Below are 6,000 nucleotides of genomic sequence, written 5' to 3'. Positions count from 1 at the left end.
ACACACACACACACACACACACACACACACACACACACACACACACACACACACACACACACACACACACACACACACTAGTACGAACGCATTGTGCCATTTTAAATGAGAGGTGTCTGTTTTAGTGAACGTCTTGACGGTGATTGACCATCAAAGAATCATTTCAGTTCTTATTTTAAATTAAAATCATCTCAGAATAGATCAAGTGCACCAGCAATGGTGTAAAAAATCAATTCAGACATTTTATTTATTTATTTATGTAATGGCTGATACATTATGGCATATTTCCATAGGCGGATCTTTAAGAAGCCAGAGCAATATTGATGTGAAGTCACCCTTCCTCCCGTCAAACAAAGTGACAGCACTGCACTTCTTTTTCTCTCGCTCTCTCTCTTTATCTCTTTCACTCTCTCTTCCTCTTATATTCCCTAGTTCCTTCTCTTCCTCCATCTCTCTCCCTCTCTCTCCGCGGAGGTATCCCACGGCCTTAAGATTTGCCTCCGTACTCTCCCGCTCTCCCTCCTATTTCTAGTCCATTTTGGGKGGCCTTTTCTCCCMATCAAGCTTACGGCTTCCATTAAACACCTAGACGAGCTATAGATCCCAAGTCACTAATCTGGGCTCATTCTTTGCAGAATGCCCCTTCTCCATCCTCCGTCTGTCTGTCTCCTGTGATTGCTCTCATGTCTCCTCACGTCTCGACGCTCAACACTCCTGTCAGGGGATGTGTGGCAGGATCCTTTGTCAGTTTACCCGCCCGTCAAGCCGTCAGAGTTTAAACATGTCAACTCACCTGTGAGACGCGCTACAGGCCTTTTGCTATTCCCCCCCCCCCACACATCACGCTGTATTTATATGAAAAGGGAAAGATTATGTTTCCCCAGTAGGGTATAATGAGAGTGAATGAGATAGGGGGGGGTATGCGTACTTTCTTTATGAACCCCCTAACCTAATGTAGCAGGCGTAAAAGAAAAGGAAACCCTAGTTAGCCTGTGGAAAGGGGAGTTGTAGAAAATGTGAAAGGAGGGAAAAAGGATGAGGGAGGGAGATTTAAAAAAAAAAATGTATGTATATATTTCACCTTTATTTAACCAGGTAGGTCAGTTGAGAACAAGTTCTCATTTACAACTCCGACCTGGCCAAGATAAAGCAAAGCAGTGCGACACAAACGACAACACAGAGTTACACATAAACAAACGTACAGTCAATAACACAACAGTTAAATCTATGTACAGTGTGTGCAAATGTAGAAGAGTAGGGAGGTAGGCAATAAATAGGCCATAGAGGCGAAATAATTACAATTAACATTAACACTGGAGTGATAGATGTGCAGATGATGATGTGCAAGTAGAGATACTGGGGTGCAAAAGAGCAAGAGGGTAAGTAATAATATAGGGATGAGGTAGTTGGGTGTGCTATTTACAGATTGGCTGTGTACAGGTACAGTGATCGGTAAGCTGCTCTGACAGCTGATGCTTAAAGTTAGAGATGGAGATATAAGACTCGAGCTTCAGTGATTTTTGCATTTCGTTCCATTCACTGGCAGCAGAGAACTGGAAGTAAAGGCGGCCAAAGGAAGTGTTGGCTTTGGGGATGACCAGTGAAATATACCTGCTGGAGCGCATGCTACGGGTGGGTGTTGCTGTGGTAACCAGCTTGGGAAGGTTGCTGCGGGGGGTGCTGAGATGTTGCCCGGTATAGGGGTGGCCAGGTGGAAAGCATGACCAGCCATAGAAAAATGCTTATTGAAATTGGATTTATCGGTGGGGACAATGTTTCCTATCGTCAGTGCAATGGGCAGCTGGGAGGAGGTGCTCTTATTCTCCATGGACTTTAGTGTCCCAAAACCTTTTGGAATTAGTGCTACAGGAAGCACATTTCTGTTTGAAAAAGCTAGCCTTAGCTTTCCTAACTGACTGAGTATATTGGTTCCTGACTTCCCTGAAAAGTTGCATATCGCGGGGGCTATTCAATGCTAATGCAGAACGCCACAGGATGTTTTTGTGCTGGTCAAGGGCAGTCAAGTCTGGGGTGAACCAAGGGCTATATCTGTTCTTAGTTCTACATTTTTTGAATGGTGCATGCTTATTTAAAATGGAGAGGAAAGCACTTTTGAAGAGCAACCAGGCATCCTATACTGACGGGATGAGGTCAATATCCTTCCAGGATACCCGGGCCAGATTGATTAGAAAGGCCAGCTCGCTGAAGTGTTTTAGGGAGCGTTTGACAGTGGTGAGGGGTGGTCGTTTGTTCGCGGACCCATAACGGACGCAGGCAATGAGGCAGTGATCGCTGAGATCCTGGTTGAAGACAGCAGAGGTGTATTTAGAGTGCAAGTTGGTCAGGATGATATCTAAGAGGGTGCCCATGGTTACGGATCTAGGGTTGTACCGGGTAGGTTCGTTGATAATTTGTGTGAGATTGAGGGCATCTAGCTTAGATTGTAGGACGGCCGGGGTGTTAAGCATGTCCCAGTTTATGTCACCTAACAGTACGAACTCTGAAGATAGATGGGTGGCGATCAATTCACATATGGTTTCCAGGGCACAGCTGGGGCTGAGGGGGGTCTATAGCAAGCGGCAACGGTGAGAGACTTGTTTCTGGAAAGGTGGATTTTTAAAAGTAGAAGCTCAAATTTTTTKGGGCACAGACCTGGATAGTATGACAACTCTGCAGGCTATCTCTGCAGTAGATTGCAACTCCGCCCCCTTTGGCAGTTCTATCTTGTCTGAAAATGTTATAGTTAGGGATGGAAATTTCGGGATTTTTGGTGGCCTTCCTAAGCCAGGATTCAGACATGGCTAGGACATCCGGGTTGGCGGAGTGTGCTAAAGCAGTGAATAAAACAAACTTATAGAGGCTTCTAATGTTAACATGCATGAAACCAAGGCTTTTACGGTTACAGAAGTCAACAAATGAGAGCGCCTGGGGAATGGCAGTGATGCTGGGGGCTGCAGGGCCTGGGTTAACCTCTACATCGCCAGAGGAACAAAGGAGGAGTAGGACAAGGGTACGGCTAAAGGCTATAAGAACTGGTCGTCTAGTGCGTTCGGAACAGAGCGTAAAAGGAGCAGATTTCTGGGCACGGAAGAATAGATTCAAGGCATAATGTACAGACAAGGGTATGGTAGGATGTGAGTACAGTGGAGGTCAGCCTAGGCATTGAGTGACGATGAGAGAGGTTTTGTCTCTAGAGGCACCATTTAAGCCAGGTGAGGTCAGCGTGTGTGTGGGGGGTGGAACAAAAGGGCTAACTAAAGCATGTTGAGCAGGGCTGGAGGCTCTACAGTGAAATAAGACAATAATCACTAACCAAAACAGCAATAGACAAGGCATATTGACATTAGGGAGAGGCATGTGTAGCTGAGTGATCATAGGATCCAGTGAGTAGCTAGACAAGCTGGAGACACGGCGATTCAGACAGCTAGCAGGCCGGGGCTAGCAGATGGTTCTCTGGGGGATGTCGCAACGTCGCCTGTTAAAGCCCCCTCAGATGGTTACGTCGGCCGACCAGTCGTGTTGGATCAACGGGGCTCTGTGTCGGCAGCAACGGGTCCAGGCCAATTGTCGAAAGAGGTACTGAAGCCCAGGAATTGTCTGATGAATGTCTTCGGCTAGCCGGGAGATGTGCCTAGCTYGAGGCTAGCTCCAGGCTAACGGGTGCTTGCTTCGGGACAGAGACGTTAGCCAGGAGTAGCCACTCGGATAGCAGCCAGCTAGCTGCGATGATCCGGTGTAAAGGTTCAGTAGGATTCCGGAGATGTGGTAGAGAAATCGCAGTCCGATATGCCCTGGGTTGATATCGTGATGTGCAGACTGGCAGGAATTAACCGGGCTGAGGCTGGCTGATGTCCGAGTTAATGGTGATGACCGCTAGCAGTGGCTAACTGACTTCTAGCTAGTAGCTAGTTCGCTGGCTAGCTTCTGTTGGGGGTTCCGGTTCTGAAGTATAGAAAATAGCAGATCCGTACCACATTGGGTGAGGCGGGTTGCAGGAGAGTATGTTCAGTCCGTAGATGGAAATTGAGATTAAACTTTAAAAAAATACTGTTTATACAAAATATATACTAAAGAAAATGATAAAAACACGGGACGGGACAAGACAAAACAGACGTCCGACTGCTCCGCCATCTTGGAACAGATGAAGAGAAGGTGGATGGAGGGGAGGTAGAGGTCCTCCATCTGTCTGTCTCCTGTTATTGCTGTCACGTCTCGACGCTCAACACTCCTGTCAGGGGATGTGTGGCAGGATCCTTTGTCAGTTTACCCGCCCGTCAAGCCGTCAGAGTTTAAACATGTCAACTCACCTTCCTATTTCCCCCCATCACACTGTATTTGTATGAAAAGGGAAAGATCATGTTTACCCAAGTAGGGTATAATTATGGAAACAGAGTGAATGAGATATGATGTATAATGTGTGTGTATGTCTGGCTATAACTTTAGTGTAGTGTATTGAATGGTTTATTTTGTATTGGCCATATTGCGGAAGTCTGTTTGACCCATTGTTTCTGTGCAGAGATATGCTCAAAACAGAAGATTATGGTAAGAATGAAAAGTAGAGAGAGGGATGCTCRCTCTCTCTCTCTCTCTTCCTCACTCTCTGTATCTCACTCCCTCTCGCTCTCTCCTGGCACAGGGGCCTACTGCGAGGTTCTGGCTTCCTGTACAGAGGACCTCACAGTTCACCAGGGTTCATCTGAGTAATGGGGTGTGAAGAGGAGCTGAGGGGGAGATGGAGGGGGAAAGTAGGGTGTGGCAAGAGGGAGTTGGAGAGAAGGTGGAAGGGGGTAAAAAGAGGTGGAGCGGGGAGGTGGAGAGGTGTAAGAAGGGGATGGTGAGGTGGGAGGGCGAAAAGGAGGCGTTCCGTAGAGGTACCTGCCGCTAATGCTGGAGTCAGTGAGGGATGGCGGGCACTCCAGCAGTGACATTAAAACAGCAGGTGGACGGCATCGTTAGGACTGGCACACGAGGCAGGATGAGGCCCAGCGGCCCACTGTAGTAGCTCTGTCTCAGGCGGCTTCACCCCAYCGAGAGAACTGATCCGTAGCTCCATATAGCTCCATAAGGAAACACAGACCCCTCTAGAGCTCACTCTCCTGGGCACACTGCGTAGTTTGGTGAGAGTTGAGCGACTCAYACACCTGGCACCTCTCTCATTCAGCCTAATGACTCCATGGTCACCCTTACCATTTAGGAGAAAGACTTTAGTTTGACTCGAGTAACAACAAAAAATATCCTCTCCGTTTTTATCGTGGTTCACCTTCCTGTACGTACCGTTGTCAAGGCCATCACACAGGTGACATTGATACTTATAATACAGTCAAATTACATGATTTCTGTTTCTGACACAGATGGCAGCAAAGTGCTATTCTTTTTTGATGAATAGGCCCATGGCCCATATTCATAAAGCATCTCAGAGTGCTGATCTAGGATCAGTTTGGCCTTTTATATACAGTAATAATGAATACGTTTATGGACASAGGACCTGATCCCAGATAAGCACTCCTACTATGAGACTCTTTATGAATACAGGCCTAGGTCTAACTCTACTAAGTAAAGCATGCCATGTGTGATGTGATAGACCGCTCTCTCTCTCTCGTTCTCTTTCTTTCTCCGTATCCCAGAATGCTTTGTATGTTCTGCACAGGATGTAGCCATTTTGCGCCTCACTGATGCCAGAGGCTTCTCCTTAGATCTCCCAACATCCCTTCCGGAATTGTAGATTGAGATTCCCGACCCGAACCATCCAGGAATACTGTTAGGCAAATGAAGTTGTTTGGATCCCATATTGACATGTTATCTCTTCATCTGGTGATGGAGGCAGGAGGAGGGAAGAGAAAGAAGTGCAACTTGGGTAATTGAGCCGTGTCAACGCCGCTTATCGGTAAAGCTGCGGCGCGTCACGGAGCTAACGAGGTGTGGCGCGGTGATTAGTCTAAAGGGAGTGGAACGTGAAATTCCTCAATTAAAAAAAATATGTTTTTTTATTTTTTATTTTAT

The sequence above is a fragment of the Salvelinus sp. IW2-2015 genome, linkage group LG35 (assembly GCF_002910315.2).
Source record: "Salvelinus sp. IW2-2015 linkage group LG35, ASM291031v2, whole genome shotgun sequence".
Taxonomy (NCBI): Eukaryota; Metazoa; Chordata; class Actinopteri; order Salmoniformes; family Salmonidae; genus Salvelinus; species Salvelinus sp. IW2-2015.
This window is presented reverse-complemented; position numbering follows the sequence as displayed.